The sequence below is a fragment of the Lepisosteus platostomus genome, chromosome 5, assembly GCF_059453375.1.
Source record: "Lepisosteus platostomus isolate fLepPlt1 chromosome 5, fLepPlt1.hap1, whole genome shotgun sequence".
In the NCBI taxonomy this organism is placed as follows: Eukaryota; Metazoa; Chordata; class Actinopteri; order Semionotiformes; family Lepisosteidae; genus Lepisosteus; species Lepisosteus platostomus.
The window spans coordinates 55,324,709-55,345,343 of NC_142615.1; the positions used below are offsets into that span (position 1 = coordinate 55,324,709).

Sequence of the window (20,635 nt, forward strand, 5' to 3'; positions counted from 1 at the left end):
CCGTTCTAAAACCACTTTTCTCCGCGGTGTAAAGGAAGCGTCTAAGACAGCTACAGTCTTTTTCTCCAGGGAGGTTGGCAAAAATCCGCTGCACGGGAGCCCCGATACAGTGCAGTAATGTAGCACGTCTCACAGCATCCTGAGCTTCTGTAGATCCACTGGCTATTTAAAAAAAATCTGTACGACTCCATCCATATCTTGTATTCCGTATACAAATCCGGAGCTCCGAGGTTCAGTGGAAGCGGTGGAAAAAGCTGGGCATAAGCAAAGCTTCTCGGCGCGGCTGCCATATCTTCCATGGCGCTAGCTAAACGAAAAGTCCTAAAATTCAAAAGTTCGTTTCTACCAGCAAGAGAACTAAAATTTGCAGTGTTCTGCCCGCTTTGAGTCCGTCAAGCACTCATCTCTCGTTGCAATAAATGTTTTGTATCTTAATAAAAATACGTTTTTATATTATTTTAACTATTTTGTTAACTACACAGATCATGCCCTTACACCATATATTCCCGCCTTCTACTCTCTCGTTCTGTTGTCTCGCGATGTCTACTCACTATACTACATTTAGCATGACTTCTTGTTGCAGTTGAGCTCAAAACTGGAGATGATCTCCATATTCTACCGCTGTAACAAGTCCGAAACATAGGACACAGTACACACTTTTTAAGTGAAGTCAGGTTGTTAAAAAATTAAACCAGCGACCTGTCACAGAAACGTACCCCAGTCTCCCGCGCAACAAGCGGGGGTACTCAGCACTATACTAACGAGGAGCGCTTGTCTGCAGCTGAGCGTCAGCTCTGTTTAGTGTCAGCAGTCATTGCCTCATTTCCAAAGACTTTTTCACCTGCTCTCAGCTTTTCAAGACAGTCATAAACGCTCAAGAAGTAATTCATGTCAGTTGGAAGTCTGTTTCTGTTGTCTCAGCTCTTGATAAAGAAAAGCCGTGCGTGGGAGACTCCCTCTCTGAAGAAGTTTGCCGTCACCCTGCGAGGGAGAAGAGCCATCAATCACCGAGGCAACCACTGAGACAGTTAACATTAAACACGTGAAATGCGAGATGTTGTGATTTTTTTCCCGCTTAAGGCTTCTATCGTTTCTACTCTAACGAGAAAGACCTCTTTATTAGAAGTGAGATTTTAACAAACGTCTCCAGGGTTAACTGCGACCTGAACGCAACGCCTAAGACCACCAGCCATCTTGCCTGTGGTACTTAGAGCAGCGCTCAATAAAAATGATCAGAACCCGAAAGCGCTTCTTATGCGGATCAGTATATTCCGATTCCACTGGTTCTGCAGAAGAAATAAGAAAAGCCAAACTCAAAGCACTGTGTTGCCATTACGGGTACTCTGCAGCTGCTTTAAGATCTACTCACACCGTGTTGCCATTAAGGCTACCTAGTTAAAAAAAAAACTTATCGTCACCTTTTTGAACGTGATTATTAGACACCCATTAAATCTCCACCGAGGTTTCTTGAGAGATCTTCAGCGAGCGAGTATTAAAAAACTACGTCGCTTCCAACCTCTGCTGTCACTGTAAACTCGGACGTGATGTTCTGCAGAGTTGCAGTGTGCCTTTCCTCTTGTATTCAAGAGTACTCACTGTGTGAGCTCCTCACTGCGTGTTCTGTACTCTACTGTGATTTAATTTATTACGTGGAGTAGAGTGACAAGATCTACTTGAACACTTTCGGTTTGTGAAATGAAACACTAAATACACTACTGTAAATACAAGTAAATACAAGTAATGGACAAGTAATGGACATTTAAAATAACCAAGTACAGCTAGAACAGTGAAAGATTAAAGACTATTTAGAATGACATTCACAATAGACTTAAGAACAGCACATCCGCCCGAACAGGGACTTGAACCCTGGGCCCTCAGATTAAAAGTCTGATGCTCTACCGACTGAGCTATCCGGGCTCTGAAAGAAAGTCGACACTGTCGGGATCCTCGCAAGTCACGTGTCTCTTGTTCCGAAGAGCAGTCATACCTGACCCGTCTGGAATGACCACTGACAGACTTTATCATGAAGCGACGGCACCACTCCCAGTAGAATGAGTGAGAAATACAGCATGACATGGGTAGTTAAGGGGCTCCCACAATCCATCTTTCCTCACATTACTGATTTTTTTCAATAGCATTTGGACCTTTTTTCACATTCAGATTTTTTTCTCATTTAATAAAATCTTTTAATCAACAACATTAAAAAGAAAACAAATGGAACATTTTTTGGAACAATAATTAAAAAAAAAATCTTTCAATGCCTTGGTTGCATACGTGTGCACACCCTTTATAAAGGGAGTTGCAACAGTGCTGAAATGTAAAGAGCATTTCTGTAGAGAAAACAGCATTTTTTCTGCCTTGATGTTAAGCTTAGGGAGCCTGTCTTTTAGAAATTCTATTTCTTCACACCCTGCACAGCCTCCCGACAGACTAACGAATATTTTTGGGAGAAATTGGCTCACACACCGGAAGACACTAACGTTTATTTACGTTAGAGTATATGAATAACAGTTTAACCGAAAAAGTTTGTAATTGTGATTTTGTTAAAATTTAATAAATCGTCTATCATCAGTAAGTAATTTTTTTATTTCATAAACTATAAGACAATTTAGAGAGTTTATAGGTCATAAACGTCGCTTATGTTCCTTTAACTCTAGCGTTCAGGATCCAAACCCAGGTGCGGACGGTTGTGTTTCTTGAATCTCTTGTAATCATCAAAAGTCGATGTGTAGTCCTTCAGTACTTTCTCGAGTTGTGCCATGGATATTTTATACGATCAATACTTGTCATGCTCTTTTGCATTTTCCTTAACTAAATTAGTTCAAATAATTTAGGATTTAACAGAACTAAATGTTCTGTTAAAACAGCAGCGCAACTGTGCAGCACGTCGAGTGTGCCTGCATTTAATTGTGTAAACCTGGCTCTCTCTGAACACGAGCAAAGAGTTCTCACTCAACAGAAGATTGCGATGTGAGTACTGTAATATAAAGCACCTGGAGATGCCAGGGATTGAACCCGGGACCTCATACATGCAAAGCATGCACTCTACCACTGAGCTACATCCCCGATGAAAAAGTTTATGGAACAGACTTAGAGATGTGCAAGTGCTCACTGATCACACCACTCACGAAGAATGCCTGCAGTTTCCCACTTTCGCGTTTCTTCTACTACAGAGTAAATTCATAGGAATGAAAAAATAAGGAAGGAAAAATAATCGCATCGAAGCTTCAAGAGGCTGGGCACAAATTAATCTGTTATTTTTGCATCCAGTTACATGGGCGACGGTGGTTGATTCCCAGACGGGGGAGTGCTTTTTTTTCTACCTCCTTACTCGACTGTCCTTCAATTCTATTTTATTTGAAACCTATTTGCATCTTTTAAGTGCTCTTGATTAAACTATGCATAGAAATACAGCAGTACTGATGATTTAACGTAAAAGGGTGAAACAACGCCCCAACCACAGGAATGGTAACAGGAAGGATCGTGTTCTTATTTAATATGTCCTTTTGGGATGTCTTGTCAATGCACACAGGCGGTAGAGCTGAATAATTTACTTTTAGTTCTTTCTATACCAGGAAGAAAGGAGCAGACTTTAACTTTAAGAGGCAAAAATGACACCTTGTCAAAGCTAATATTTATTAAAATGACATCACAACAAAAGAGTGGAGCCTTGAGTGAATAAAGCCTTGAGTGGAGCCTTGAGCTTTCATTGGATGTCTGTGTCTCTATAACTTTGTAGGTGAGAGAGAGGATTGTGATAATTTGCGGGTGCTTCTCGGGAGTGCGTTGGTGGTACAGGCGCCTTCCAAATAATTGAGTCAGTTTTTTAATCCCAGCCAGTGCAAACCCAAATCTTTTCAAGATAATCTGTGGTCCGCTAACACATCTTTTGAAACACTACAACAGGTAACACCCCGTGTGAAACATCATGAGCATCTATTAAACCTCTCTACCTACCCGTTCCTCACAGAGACATGACGAGGGTCTAAAGGGACATTTTAGCATTCCGTACTTTCCTGTGCAGTCAGGCCAGTTCCACTTTAACTGCGCCCGACAACGGAGGTCGTTTTGAAAACTACGAGAGTAAAGGAAGAGTAAAGGATTGGAAGCTAGGGAGTTTCAGGTCTGTGTTTTTATTATAGGTTCTCAAATCTGAATACCTTTTCAAGAAGTATTTCAGAATCCCAGTCAAATCCAGTACGAATGCTGCATAGATCTGCATTGAACAATTAGTATACTGTTTGTCCGTTGAATCAAACACGCCTTATGAAGCATTTCTAAAACAGGAGAGATTGTTAGGGAATGCGTCTTCCTGTAAAAATAAAATGACTTCAAGGGCACTATAAGCAGAGGTGCTCTACAGAAGAACTATAGCCAGAGATGCCAAAGAGGTCGAGATTTCACCACGTGAGAGAAAGCATCTCAGAAAACGAAGTTGCGGTCATTTCCACGCCTCATAAAACCACTAGGTCAAACAACAAGAGCTGAAGAGCCGCTGTTGAGAGTAACACGGCCGAGCGCTCTAAGGAGCTGGCTTAAACCTCCAGCCTCTTCAGGAGCATCTGTTGGAGTCACACTGCTACAGTGTATCGCCTTGTTAAGTATCCCTTTTATTGTTGTTGCTACCTCCAGGCGATGTAAACCAGATTCAGAAAAAAAATAATTTGAACAACATTATTCCCACGTTTTTTCGAAGGTGCGGTGGCCAAGTGGTAAGGCGTCAGTCTCGTAAATCGACGATCGTTTTATCAAACCAAACCCGTGCCTATTTCGAAGTCTTCAAAAAAACTTGCAATGTAGGAGTCTCAATAGTAAGAGAACATAACTATCGCCAGTGATTAGTATCCGTGCATATCCTGCCTTGTTTTTTAGTCGACAAAGCTTGTCTCTCTTCACACCCATCTTCTGAATGATCGCCTCAGCATTGGGAAGGAACGTGCGCTTGGTACAGCCCCTGACTCCATGGTCTGATCACAAACAGATCTGGTGAGCTGTCAGTCCAGGTTGGAAGTAACGTTCGAAAGCACTAAAAATCTGACTTAGGAACGAGAAGACCGTGTTTTTTTAAACGAGTAAACGATAAAATAATATACTGCCTGCAAGACTATGTCAAGTTCAAGTTCAAGTTTATTGTCATTATACTCATACGCAGGTATAAGGTATAACGAAATGCTATTTAGCTAGCTCTCGGACATAAGTAGTACAAAGAAAAAAAACACAACAACAATACAATTGTATAACAAAAGAAAGACAGAGACAACAGCCGATGTGCAAAAAACAACAACAGGCAGTGTGCAAAACAACAAAAAGGTAACAGGTTATGTGCAAAAACACGCATCAAAAGAATGAAATAAAGGGATAGAAATGATGGGGAGTGAGCTTTTGACATGTATGGTAGAGGTAAATGTTCAATGTGTGTTTGGGTTTTTGGTAAGAAAGAAGCAATCAGCACACATTTTTTTCACGACAGTCGAGCAGTTTAAAACAGCAAATTCACAACTTCGTGTCTTTTAAGCTTTGTGTTTCACTCTCCAAATAGACGCACGGGTTCAAATCCCACTCCCGACAATCAGGCGTTTTACCCTGTCTTTTTTTACCTGCCTTTACACTGTTTCAGTCTTGTTGTGCTCGCTGACAATCACAGTACGAGGAAAACGGAGAAACTGCTTAGCAAAAACATAACGGACAGAAAAAAGCTTTGTAAACACGTGAATGTGATTAGCAGCAGTAAGGTATGCATTCAAATGTTTAAGGCAGATTTATAAAAGCAGCAGAAGAAAGGTGCAGCCTTTGTGAGAATTCGCGGGGTTTTATGCTGCTTGGACTTCTTTCAAGCCTATGAATTGACCCCCGTTTTATTTTCATTTTCAAACTTCAGAACCGAATAACAAAAAGGTTTCATGTGTGACAGCATTCCGTTGCAAATACCGTTTCCACGATGTATTCAGCGACGGGAATGAAATGTTTTAGTGCTGGCTCAAATGCGAGGAATTTCAGAAAAACCTGGAAAAGCAACGCCTGCAGTAAATGACAAATCTAAAGTGTGTAGTCAGCATGAACAGAACAACGCAATGCTCTGTAAAAACGATCTGAAGCCGCAATTACTCTTTTATCTCGGGCAGTTCATTCCGATACGATGTTTCCGCAGAATAAATGAAATGCCGAACTCCAAACATGTTGTTGTCATTATTGTTACTCCTGCTGCTGTAGTTTTAAGCTTTAATCAGTGGGTATGTAATGTTGTAAAGGGGCTGGACTACTATGTTCAGTCCAAATTCCACTATGTGAATTTATGCTTTTTTAATATAAGCATTAACAATACAATGCGTGCTCAAAAACCGTTACTTATAAGCTTAAGAAGCGGCAGTGTTTTGACAAAGTGTGGTATTCGAACAGAAAATGCTGAAGTGTTTAATACTTGCTTGTGAGCAGATCTCCCTCGATTTAGACAAACTCTTGTTCGGCCGATGATTTCAGATCAAAATCTGAATCAAGTGGAAAGAAAGCTGAATTACGCTGGGTACTGGGTATCACTGTTACGCCATCAGGTCATGCTAGGAGGATTGGGGGGATGAAATTGACACAGAGGGACCCAATGTGGGGGCTGAACCCACAGTTCTGAGATTAAGAGATTCTTGCTCTATGGACTGCGCCTATATAACTCTTGTGCTCCAGCAGTAATGTTTCTGGGTGTGGATGAACATGACATAATAGACTGACAGCAGGAACACGTGGCCCACAGGCAGTGACAGTATCGCTATATTTGGTTGCAGTATATTGTGTTGAGAGCAGCAATAACTTTCCTGCAGAGATGGGAGTGCCTTTAATAAAGCTCTTTCAATCAGACAGAATAACAGGAACCGACCTAAAGTTTCGGCTGTGGATCCATCTCCACATGGGGGAAAGAGACAGTAAAATAGCGATGAAGAAACAGAAAGATTTGTGCTCGCTGCAAAGTAGGAAAGAGGTGGTCAGACACATAAAACAGCTTGGTGATAATTTGCAGCGACAGTTTTATGTTATTTAGTACACGGATTTCTCTTCATGTTCCTTAAGATGTGTAATTTGTATGTTGGTTGTATGAGAACAGTTTCTTCTCAAGTCCTGTCAATTGACAGTGGAGAGCTAGCTGGTGCACATCTTCAAGAAGACTCTCTTTAAGGCAATTACAATTTTCTCGAACAAATCTGTGTCATATATTTTTTAAATAGTTTAGCTAATGAGCAACGAGAGTATAAATGAATTCTCCCAACCTCCATTCGAAGATAAAACTCCATGTGCGAGTCTAAGTTTCCTTGAAGCTACTGATGTTCGTCATTATTGGACATTCCCGGTGATATTGACTAAGGAGCTCAATTTTGACGTGTCGTAGTTCAACATGTGCAAAACACTCGTATCCCCTGCAAATATCGGCAAGGTCAGTGATATTCTCAACAATTTGTGCCATTGCAATTCGTGCAATTCGTGCCATACTTTTTCGAAATGTATTCTGACATGCCAGGATCAGAGGGTCATATTTAAAGAAACTGGTGCATTAAAATTTCTTGTACTTCAGGATTTTGATAGTCTGTTACATTGTCTTTCACACGGCGGTGTCAGAACTGTGAGACATTTTCATAATCGGGGGGAAGGCTGTAGCAATAAGCAGAAAGTGCAATCACCTTTTCCCAGTGTAAGTCCGTGTTGTGGTGAGTTTTTAAAATTGGTTTGCGATTTTCTGAAATATATTCCATACAAAAATATAATTTGGACAGTCGCTATTTGGATATTCCCTTTCAGTGAAGATGTCTACAGTATTCCAGCCGGATTAGTACTGATTGAAGAGAGCCATCTACAGGCGAAAAGTGACATAACATCACAGCAGCACCATTTAAGGTGGAACGAAAAACACGCATAAGAAGCTGGTGAATAAGAAGCTACTGTAACTTCAGCCTCGTAGCAGACCCTGGTAGGCACGCTCAAAATAATCGTCTTTCCCAGTACTTCAGAGTCATATTTAGATCGCTTTACTGTAATTTTATTTGATTGATGGGAGATGTGAAGCCATCGAGCCTGTACTGCGCTTTCACATTGAAATTGAAGCCATTTCTCCTGCTTTCTCTCAGTGTCCGGGCTGCAATTGCGTGTAAAGGAGGCGACTTGAAAATGAAACGTGTAATCACATTACAGAGGGTCTTCACGACGGGGTGCGTCAGCTAGTTCTCCATTATTGTCAGTTTACTGGACTTCTGAAGAAACCTATCTACAACGAAGATACAAACTGCACAGTTCAAGGCACATGAAGAGAAATCTGTTTGCTGATTGACTCAAAAAATGTCGATACAAATAATCTGCCAGGCTGATTTACTTGTCCGACCACCTCCCTCCGTCCCCCTTTGCTGTTAGCACAATTCTTTCAGTTTCTTTTCTTGTATTTTCCTTGCTATTTTAGTGTTCCCCATGTATAGATGGATCCACAACCGAAACCGTTTTCAACCTGTGTTTCTGCACACCTTGCACAGCTCCAGTGGTGCAATTGGTCAGCACGCGGTACTTATACAACAGTGCACAGCGGAGTTATACCGAGGTTGTGAGTTTAAGCCTCACCTAGTGTCTTTAGCTACTGAAAGCAACTGTTAAGTTTAGATACTATCAGGTATCTGATGAAGATAAATTAACATCAAACGAAGAAGTAAAGGTTTACTTCGAGTCACAATCAAATTAGGCTCCGCAGCTGAAACATTGTGTTTCCTTCTCTTTTCAGCATGGAATAAACCTTGACTTTTTCCTTTGAAGCCCATGCATGCTGACGCAGCTCCCTACTTAAATTACCATCAGCTGTGTATCTCCAGCTGACCTGTACACAAATATATGAGAGAGGTCTACTGAGACGAGAGGAGCACTGAAGACTTGAAAAAGCTCTCGCATTAGACTCTGTGTTTTTGTTGTTCCCCAGATTTGTTTTTAATGTTCTTTTTCTTTTGAAATTGTTGCGTTTGTTTTTTTTTCGTAGTTGTTAGACAACTACCGGGATTTACCTAGGTTCCTGGAAGACTTCTTGTTTTGTGTTTGTTGTATTTTCGGGTTACAACAATTGTTTTTTTCTATTGATAGGACCCCACGCATTACTATGGGAGTAGTTAACATTAGTTCTTACATTGTACAGTACCTGAAATTACCACATAAACTACTACTCTGTTTCCATTTTTTTGACAGGCACAAGTGAAGTTTGTTTTTCCTTGCTGCTGATTGGTAGCTACAATGGGTCAATTGCAATAAACTTATATTCAATAAACTCCGCTGAAATTTGTCAGCAACTCTGTACTAAACCTGTTCTCAATTGCAACAAACCTAAAATAACAGCTGCTGCCCGTTAGATGTTACTGCATTAGGAGTCTAGCTTAAACCACCTCTTCATAGGTTTTAAGCAACTCAGTAGCGGACTAAGCAGAACAATTGATCACATCAGAACTGTCTTGTAATGGAAATAATGTACTCATTAAGTAACAAGGTTATGCACCACTTGCTTGAAAATTATTATTATATTTAACGACAAAAATTTGCAGACACCACAAATATTTATATATATAAATATTAACACGTATTTATTAATAAAAGTGTTATTTATTAATAATTAACTTCCATGTATATCTTTATTAGTAGCTGTATTACAAGTAATGCATAAGTCTTTATTATAGTTAGTTTTCAGTTATCCTGGGGAGGGAAGAGAATGGAAATTAAGGAAATAAAAATTTAAAGGGCTTTTAAGTCTTCAATGTGTTCTGTCATAGCTGTGTGTTGTCATATCTGGGTGTTAATTTAGTATAATTGTTGTATTATTTATTGTGATTTGACACTAAACTTGTTTTTCTCAGGAGAAAGCAGTAATATTTTTTTTTTAGTTTTTTGAGGGTACAGAAAATTGTATTGTACGGCCAAATGTAAGGTTACATTAAGAAACCCTTATTGTTACCTTTTGCAACGTTATTTATTTAAGACGGTTCTTCAGAATAGTGTCCCTTACGTATCTGTGACTGTGGTCCCACAATAACGGTGCTGAAATAGCCGGAATGTGTGGGAAGAAGATGGAGATGGAACAGGAGGCTTATTCAGTCGATAGAAAGGTTGTGTAGGACTGAACACACTACGGTTATGGTACTGGGTTTAAGAGCATTATGATCCTACAGTCTCCTGATCCATAATCAGATGCGTTATCCAGTGTACCACTGGCCCTTGTACCGCATTCCTCAATTGCACCACTGTGAGCTTGTGCCGCTACAATAATAAATCGCCCCAGTCCAAATTTTCTCAATTAGGTGTACGTTTTCTATGTGTATTTAGTTAAACAGTCTTTCATTTTGTCTGTTTTAAAAATTGCATCTCTTTAAAACAGACAAACGAGTTTATGTGTCGCGCTGAAATTCACACATGAGGGAATTCAAACGAAAGAAATCACAGAAAAGATATCGCGCTTAAAAAGAAATCCAGAGTGGAGATGCTGGTGATAGAAAACGATGCATGAGATGCTTTACCTCTGAACTAAACTCGGCTCTTTAATTGTGTTAGGAAGAGTGAATAGCCAACAGTTTACATTTTAAAAATCAAAGCAAGACAATGAGACACGAAGAGAATTCGGAACACGAGCCTCTCCTTCATTGTTTAATGAGCTTTTAATGAACGCCTAAGTGAAAGACAAATTCACTATTTTCACTTTGTGATTAAAAAACACTTTTATCACGTTAAGCACTCCTGATGGTGTCGAATAGTTCTCTTTTCTACCCTCATCATTTGAGGATCCCCAGCTAAAATATCTTTTTAAACTACAACAAAATTGCAATATTTTGAATACTATTTAAGTTTACATAGTCACATTCCCGTGATATTGACTTAGGCGCTCAATTATTAACTTCTTGTAGTTTGACTTGTGCCAAAAGTTTGAAATCTCTGCAACTATCAGGATGCTTAAGGACATCCAAAGAAACCCCATCACATTTAGGGGAGACGGTGTTGAGGTCGGATTAATTTGAAATGCGTCTCTGGGGACTTTTGATTTACCAACGTTATGTTTAACTGAAGGATACGGTGACTGACTGTGCCATAGAAACTAACGCACATCACCTTTCTTCTACATTCACAGGTTTTTGGCTAAAGACAAAAAAATCTTTTTCGTTTCCTTGCCAGCTGGCAGTAATTCCTCTGCACTGACAAAACAGATGAGTATTTTATCTTTTGCAATTTGTATGGATTTTTTTAAAAACAAGTTGCTCCAAAAATTAAATGAACACTTCCATTAAATTTAATGTAGAAGCATGTTGCTGTCCATAATGATAAACTGTGTGGCAAGACAGGCACCACTGGGACTCAACCCCAGGATCTCCTGTTTACTAGGCAGGCGCTTTAACCAACTAAGCCACAGCATTCTCGCATCCTAGTGTTAATCCTGCATCAGCAGGGTCAGCTTGTCGGCACGCCCGTCTCCATTTGGTGGTTTGAGCTGACGTTGCCATGACGTTGCCATTAAATGCGACCGAGAATACTCCAACCAGAGAACTAAGCCATGGCATTGGCATCAGATATCCCTTTTACAGCCACTTGGACACATCTCAATTGCTCTGAGACACCTGCATTCAGTGTGCGCTGAGCCTGCTCGCTGAGCAAGTGACGAGAAATGGCTTATGTCAAAGGAGTTCAATATGCTTTTTATGTTCAATGGGCTGTCCACTACAGCTAACACTGAAGCGCAGCACAGGCTCTGTGGTTTGACATCTCGCAAGGTAAATGTTGAAATTGTAGGTGGAAGAGGAAAATTACCCTTGAGTATGGGGAAAGAGGCCAACTCATGTCCGGAGGGGGATAAAGTGTGTATGGAGGTGGCCTAGTGGTTAAAGCACTCTTCTCTTAGTACATGATACTCTACACAAGTAGGTTTGAACCCCATCCTCCTCGAGGAAGGGCTTTGACACATTTTGACCTTTTTAAACTTGGTGTGCTTTCGTTTCGTTTCTTCGCTCCTGTACTACAGCAATAATATTTCTATAGGTGTATGATCATGGTAGGCTGACAGCAGGAACATGTGGCCCACAAACAGTGACAATATCAGAGGTGTCTGCAGTGTGTTGGTTTGTGAGCAATGATAAAATAACTTGACATGGAAGCAGGTGTGCCTGCATTAATACAGCTCCATTGAGAGGAAAAAGTAACACAAGAACCAACTTAAATTCAACAGCACGTTTCTGCAGCTGAAAACGGAACCTACTCCACGTGATGATTGAGCTCACAACCTTGGTATGACTCCACTACAAAAGCACCACAACCTGACCAATTGCGCTACTGGAGCAGCACAGCACAGTAGCACATTTTCCTCAGTGCACTCAAACAGTGCTTCTTCCCTAGCCTACCAGCTTCAAGACTTTTTTAAATCGATCAAAGATTCATTGGAAAAGGTTTGTCGATGGGTCAGGTGGGAATCACACCCGGATTCACTGCTTGCAAGGCAGCTATGTTCATCATTATACCCAGGACTGGCGCCAGGGGAATGATCTGTAGGGGGGGGTCTGAAATCCTGAGGGGGGCAGTGATATTTTGGTTTAAACGGAGCCGTTGCAACCATCCAAGTGAATTCTCGTAAGCATGCCACTGATTAGTATTTCATGTTAGAAGATAACGACAAGCAATCTGGTATTTAGTGATGAAGAACAGTTCCACGTTCATCAGAACTCACGTGATTATTTTTGTCTGGAGCATCAACCATATGTGTTCATTTTTGCAACAACATCAACAGTAACGAGGTTCTGAATCATTAAGAAATCATTGTAAAACCAACAGAAAGTACAAACTTCTATAACTACAGTCCTAGTTATATAACGATTGTAAGTATAAGGATAAACTACTGCAAGCCATTGGTCCACCTGAGCAAATAAGGTCATAATAATGTTGACACCCCAAAACATAGACACTATGTAACGTGCTGTTCCTGGATGGATAGCCCCCTGCACATCAAACAGTCTGATGTAGTAACTGTGAATTCGGGGTTAGTATTGACAAAGTACAACTATTTTTTACGGCTCAAGTTCAGTAAGTGAAAGTGTTCAAAAACTTTTTATCCAAACCTTTTATCCAAAACTGAGGGGGGTGGAACTGTTCAGTTGAGGGGGCGATTTTGACATGCCAGTAATATTTTCACAAAACGTCCAAGAGTTACGAAAACACTTACTTTATGTATAAAGTACATTGTGTACACACTGTAAGTTCACAACGCGAGAAATACTGCTCAATATGGGATCCTGTCCAGGAATATCAGGGCTGTAAGGGGGTCAGATCTATAGATGTAGTAAACACATTAGTGGAGACAGTGTGTCTGTTCTCTGTATGAGAGCCGGACAGGAAGAATAATCTGTGGTCTGGGAAGAAGAGACCCTCGTTGGAAGAGCGACGCTTCTCACAGGAGAGAATGAAAAAAAAATCTTTTTCAGGGACGCTGATTTTTCTCCTTGGGGGAATTAAAAGCACTTACGGGGAGTGACCTTGTGGTGCAACGGTAGTGCATCTGATACCACATCAGAAGGTTGTGTGTTCAAATCATGTCGAGATTGGCTGATGTATGTTCAGGTTCAGCTGGTGCCGAACCCGGAAATTATACCATGCAGTTTGGTTTTATCTGTACACCACATAGATAATCTAAATGAAATAACAGAGCAGTACAGAACACGCATTCAGGAAATTACACAGCAAGTCATTTTGAACACGACAAGAGAAAGGGCACACTACACATCCGTGAAACATCACGTCCGACTTTAGAGACAGTTACATCACAGAATGGAAGTTTCAGGCCCCTTTTTCATTACAGGTTCAAACTAACCTGAAAGTTACAGAGTTTTAGGTCACTTTTGTATTAAAAAGTGTCTGAAGCCTGTAAATATAATTTGCCCTTTTTTAAATTGTGGATGAAATCCAATCCCATGTACCAAGACCTTACAGTATATTCATGTTAATTAAAATGCTATTGGACATTAGCTGGTGCTTTTTGTAACGATTTGCTATTTCATGCTGGAAAGAAGGAAACCTGACCAACGTTTGCTTTCAGGTGCGGTTCATTCACATAATGGACATCTATTTCTGAGTAGCCTGATTTAAAAACACACGAACCCGGTAGAAGTCGAACCTACAATCTCATGATGCAAAATCAGACGCGTTATCCATTAAACCACTGGCCAATCATGTAACTGAATTGCACCATGGTAAGTTCAGCGCTGCAACTAGTAATACACCATCCCATCTAAAATTTCTAAGTGAGAAACGTGTTTTCTACATTTTTATCAGTTTTAAAATATCATCTCTTTAATACAGACAAAGGGTTTGTGTGTCACTTTGAAATTCTGATTGATTTAGAATTCAAAGAAAAAGATGTTTTCTTGAACAACGCAGTGAAATTATGACATCTTTCACTCTACTTCTCTCTTGTAGTAAAGCAGACCTTGCAGTGTGAGCATTTACTCCAGTAAATTAGGTCATGTATCATGTTAAATCACTTCTTCAAAACAAAACATTTCCTGGTGCAGGTTTTCTCCATGAAAAAAAATACATTTTTCCCTTACATGATTTCTCTTTTTTTTTTCCATCAGAGTACAGAAAGAAGAAAAAAGGGAAAAGCAGTGTCGCAAAAAAACTCCATCGCCCTTGGGAGATGTCAAGCTCATCGGATATGAAAAGTGCCCAATAAAAGCAATTTCTCTTCATTTATCTTAGCTTCAGGGCTGCTATTGTGTGTAGAGGAGGCAACTTGCTCAGCCAGCAGACTCAGCGCTTACTGAATACAGGTATGTTTTGAGTGTCATGCTGATCGTCTTATAAATGCAAAAGAAACTTTTAAAGCTGATAAAGTAATTTGCATGTGGCTACAACATCCCTGGAAGAGAGATTTTATCAGTTGCACATAATCGATATTTTTTACTTTTTGTTCAGCACTGGAAATCTATTTTTTTAAGTTTTCTTAAGAAGATCTCATGAAGTATTGCCAGGACCTACCTTTAGCACTCAATAGCGATATTAATGGAGTAGAAATGTAAGATAAATTGATGATCTGAGCTAAAATAGTCCTTACGCGCCTCCTGTAACAGTGTTCGTATTCATAGCAAGTAATATTCTTTTTCAACCCCAAACGTTGCTATTGCATTAAGCTTTGTGTGACCATTGGAGGTTTCGGTAGCTTCTGGAGAGCGCACTTTTCCAAACTGGAACCTATAAGAACATTATTCAAGGTACACCATGTCCAAGAATCGTTCATCGGGACTAGGATTAATATCAATGGAAAGTACTTCAAGATTTAACTGAAATATTAAAAGAGTAGGAAAGCATTTAAAATAGAAAAAATCAGTTCAGATGATATTTAATTTTTGAGAAATGGGCACATACTGTACATCAGCTCAGTGAGCAGTGCGAGGTGCTCTCCTGGAGATGATGATAAATTAGTTAAAATCATGTGATAGAAACAGCCAGCACAAATGGCTGTGTTTGTGATTATGTCACTTCTCTACTATAGCAGCGTTGATAAAAGACCCTCTGAAAGCAGTAAAGCACTGCACAACTGAATTCGTTGCTATTTGGAGAAATCCACAAACTCGTGTTTTTCATGTGCTTTAAAAGACAGCCATACTCACCGACAAAATAACGACACTGCAGCTGATTTTTTCCGAAGCACAGTTGACCTTTCTGAGCCAAATGATGAAGCTCACCCAGTGAATACTATAGCAGAAGGTGGAGGAAAGTGCAACTTTGTAACTACTGCAACCACAGGGACAACTGCAAGAAGCAGAATCAACTTCCCATCGAATGGTGTTGTTGTCTGAGGTACGCAATGTGAACGTGTGCAGAGAATCCCACAATCTCTTCAAAACTTGGACAAAGTATTTCTGATGGAGTGCTGTGCGCAAAGATTGAATAAGCTTTGCTCCTGCCGATGATTCTGCGTGAAAAAGCACAGCATTCAAGTTTCACAGAAAAATGCACCATGCCTACAAAACCAATTTAAAAAACAATTGCGGCACACTACGATTCACACTGACTCAAAAGTGATCACGGCAGATGTTGTTCCCTGCATAATGCTGAAGGGACCAAAGAGCATTGCTGTTGGGAACACAAAATGAGGCTTTTTTATGCCTTGATGTTAAGCTGACAAAGACTATCTTGAAACACCTAGTTCAGTCTCTCGACAGACTGTCAAGCAAAGCTTTTACCCATTGAACTCGCAATAGAAGGAAGGTCTTAACCCACCAACACTTAGCAGCGGCAAGATTCAAACCTAACCCAGCGAAGAAAATGGAGCACAAACCCAGCACTTAGACCACCCAGCCACACTCCCAACACCTTACTCTTTTGGAGAACGTCGGGTGGGTTCAGCTCTTGTTGTGCGATGCTTGGAAATGACTGCACCTTCGTTTTCCGAGATGTTTCCTATCACTTCTTTGTCAGCTCTGAATATAGTGCTTCTTTGGAGCAGGCTTCAGACCTTTTATTTTATTTATAAAGGAGCGCGCATTCAGAAACGTGTAATTCCTGTTTTAGAAATACTTTGGGCGGTGTGTTTTATATAACGCACAAACAGTATTCTGATTGTATACTGTAGACCTGTGTAGCAATCATACTGGACGTGACTGGGATTCTGAAATGTTTCTTGAAAAGGTATTCAGGGCTGCTTGAATCTATAATAAAAAAGTGACCCGAAACTTCCTACCTTCCAATCACTGATGTAGCTCTCCCTAAACCTGTATGTGATGTTTTGCAGATGTGCAATGTGCCTTTACTCCTGTATTAAAACTGACCTCTGTTGTTGGGCGGAGTTGAAGGAGAACTAACTGCACAGAAAAAGTATGTAACAATAAAATGTTTCTACACTTCAAAATGTCCCTTTAAATCCCTGCTCACACACGTCGGTGTGGGGAGCGGGCAGGTAGAGAGCTTTTACAGATGCTCATGATGTTTCTCATGGGGTGTTACCTGCAGTAGCATCTCTCTCCACGCCTTTGGAAAGAAAAGAGTGGCTCCAGTGCAAGGTATGGTCAGAACAGCTGGTCTGATTGTCTTAGAAAACAAGAAATTAAAATCAACAGGGAAATTGAACAATACAGAAATCAGTGCAGTATACAATAGGAAGCAATCAAACAAAATGCTCAGCAAAAATCGTAGTTGAGTAAATTGGTGGAAAAAAAATATTTGTAAGCAAAGGAGAGCCCGCGCTGCGCGTGAAACACATCAATCGTTCAGCATTTCTGAAACATTTCATTGAATTGACAAAGAAGAGCCTTTAATGAACTATTCTTTACCCCTCTGTTCCTACTGTATTTAATACCACCATCTATTGTCTCCTCTAACTGTGTATTCTCATCCTGCTTATCTTGTGTATTTTTTAACTTTATTGGTTTCATTCTGTAAAGCGCTTTGGAAAGCCACCTTTAAAGGCACTATATAATGTAAAGATTATTATTATTATGATTAATAATAATGAACAGTGCATTTAACACTGAGCACATGCGGTCCTTCTTTGCAAAGGATTGCAAAGGTTGGGAATTAGCCTTTCACTCGTGTTGTTGAAGATCGTATCCTGGCTTTGTTGCAGGAAATGTCTGGATGCCATCACCGGATCAAGGAGAGGATCAGGGTTTTGGGAAGTCTTTTTGATGCCTGACACTGTGTGTTGTAACGGGTGTCATTCTGGACCTAATCAACAGAGAACACTGTTGAAATCGCTGAACTGCCTAGCGGACACTTTGTCGCCTTCTTCTGAACTGTATTTAATGCGATTCTCTGAAAACGTGGCACGTTATATCTGCTACCTTTATGGAGGGCACACTCATAAGAATCATAGATTCGATCACAAGCATCTAAAAATGAGCATGAGAAAATGACATCACGCTATAAGGCTGAATGGCACAAATTCTCCTGTTACTTCTGCAGCAAATGTGTGTTTTTTGCTTCTTAACACTGAGATAGTTGGAGATATTTGGCAGCAGTGGGATTCCAACTCACACCCCCAAAGAGACTAGAGCTTTAATCCAGCTCTAAATTAAAAACTGGGTGACTTGTAAGGGCTGGTAGGAGAGGAAAGGTATAAATGCTTCTTTTTTGGACAAAGTCTTTATCTTTACTAAAAGAAGGAAATAAATATTTGATTATTATTTTTTCACCAGTTGTTTTGATCAAATTATTGTAACGCAGTGCCATATTAAGGTATAATATGTACATGAACGTCATGTCTGAGTCGATGATGGCAGCTGAGTATCACTGGAGGACAGTTCATCATGAGTGGGTAAGCCTGCATAATGAGGGAGAAGAGATCGGCCTCTCTGATGCAGTGTCCAGTGACACTAACCTTCTGTCCTACTGTTCTCTACTTATGTAGAGGGTGAATGTTTATTTAGGTGAATGTTAGGTTTCATTCTTGTAAAATATTTCCGAGCACTTTTTTTGTTGCTGAAAATTAATCTTGTGCATTTGAATTAATTCCGATATTGTCACCTAATTCTATACATTGTTTCATCAGACTAGAACATTTAGAGGAGCTCAATTGCATTTATGAATTGCATAGTGATATTATTTCTTTCCGTTTAAATACTTCAGTCAAAAATGTAGAGAAGGTGCTCCTGTTTTCACCATTATAAGAACTGTGATGCACCAGTAATATTTACTCTCACAAAAGTATTGTAATTGTATTGTTCTGTTCTGTAACAATCTTGAGTGACACAAACCTTCTGTTTTACTGCACTACACTTCTCCAGAGGCCAGTTCAGCACACAAGGATCCTCAGTCAAACAAACACTGCAATCGCTTGATAAACGCCATTTCTCATCCTTTCTCTTAGTGTCGGTGCTACTATTGTATGCAAAGGAGGCGACTTGACAATGAAATCTTAAAGAGAGTCTTCATGAAGGTGTGCGTCGGCAAGCTGGGCAATTGACTGGGCTTGTGAAGAAACCAATCTCATTCAACAACCATACAAATTGCACAGCTTAAGGCACATGAAGCGAAATCTGTGAGCTGATTGACACAAAACAATGTCACTTCACATTATTTGCAAAGTTGTTTTGCTTGTCTGACCACCTCTTCCTACTTCACAGTGAGCACATATATTTCAGTTTCTTTTCCCCATGTGGAGATGTATCCACTGCCAAAACTGCTGTCTGATTATTTAAATTATCTGTAAAACTGTTACATGACTTCATCTAATTGTAAATTTATAAGACGGTCTGTGAGACATTTGTGAGAGTAGCTGAATCCCAGGGCTGGTATGGAATCACACACAGACGGGTCTTCTGTGTGATCTGAGTCCCACTGCCCAGAGCTACAGACTGGTCAAATGGTCACTATTGTAGACACGACCATCGGACCATCGGCTACAAATAATCAATATACTGATCATAGTGTCACTACTGGTGTTTATTACATAAATACTATATATAAATAATAAGATAATTCCACACTCATATGTGTTATAAAACATTTATAAACATTTTGGGAGGCTGACATACAGTAAAGAAAGTAATACTGAAGGGCTGGAAGTCCTGGAAAGCGTTAATAGAACCTTCTTGCTTTCAACCTGGAACAGAGCCCACAACTGCCAGATCAGTGACCCCTGAGCCCAGTTCACAGAGAGGAGAACCAGGAGGTCTTTTATGTCTCTAAGAGGGCTGGGAGGAAGGATAAAAGGGGGAAATGTGACATGAGTCCAGGCTGTTCTGTCTGATATTGTTCATGTAGCAGCACTGATTGTCTGAATATCTTCTAGTTCTGGATTGTGAGGATAGAGAGCAGTACGGAGTTGAGATCCTGTCTGAGTGTGAGTCTGAGCTGTGAATCTGACTGAGAAGAGAATAATGATTTTTTATTCTGCCTGAGAATTTTTCCTGAGAATTTTTCTTCTTTTCCAAGTGGTGTTACATCCCCTTCAGATACTCTACACAGACTGCCAGAGAGAAGAGGAGCGAGAGATGGACAGATAAGAGCACACACAGCAAGAGACACATACGTCTTGATTTACTTTGAAGCAAGTGTTCATTTCTTTTCTGGAACAATTTGTTTCTGAACTTCAAGAAATTCATACAACTTCTGAAAGATAAAATACAAATCTTGCTTCTCAGGACAGAAGAAATGCTTCCAAAAAATGCCAGTGATTTTTTCTCCTTTTAACGAAAAGTGGAGAAAAACAACAGCAGTGCAACTCCGTCGGCTTGATTTAGCTTAATACAAGTATTCACTTCCTTTTCTGTAGATTACAGCCTGCGAAAGATGAAATGAACTTCTTGGTTACTCCTGGTCAGTGCAGAAGAAATACTGCCAGCTGGCAAGAAAATGACAGTATTTTATTTTCTTTTACTACAAACATGTGAGTTGTGAAAAGCAACGGGAATGTGTCCCTGTGCAGCTGTTAAACAAAGGGCTGGTGGGTCAAACGTACTCAGGGACGTGCTTCAGATTGTGATGATGTAAACAAAATCTCCGCTAAAAATCGAAGGGATTTCTTCGCAAACCCTCTTGAATGTGGCAGGAAATCTTCGTGTTTTACTCGTGTGCAACTACAACAAGTAAACAAATAAGTACCTAAGTCAATGTCCAAGAAAACCATCTTCACGTGTGGAATTTTTCTTTAACTGGCTGTTGGGAGAAT

At 40.1% G+C, this 20,635-nt stretch overlaps 2 non-coding genes across 2 annotated transcripts; both read right to left on the minus strand.

Moving 5' to 3' along the window:
• Nucleotides 1-1,844: 1,844 nt before the first annotated feature.
• trnak-uuu (transfer RNA lysine (anticodon UUU)) lies at nt 1,845-1,917 on the minus strand. Its single transcript has one exon. It is a non-coding gene; the product is annotated as a tRNA-Lys (tRNA).
• A 1,077-nt stretch (nt 1,918-2,994) lies between these two features.
• trnaa-ugc (transfer RNA alanine (anticodon UGC)) lies at nt 2,995-3,066 on the minus strand. The gene has a single exon. It is a non-coding gene; the product is annotated as a tRNA-Ala (tRNA).
• Nucleotides 3,067-20,635: the final 17,569 nt, after the last annotated feature.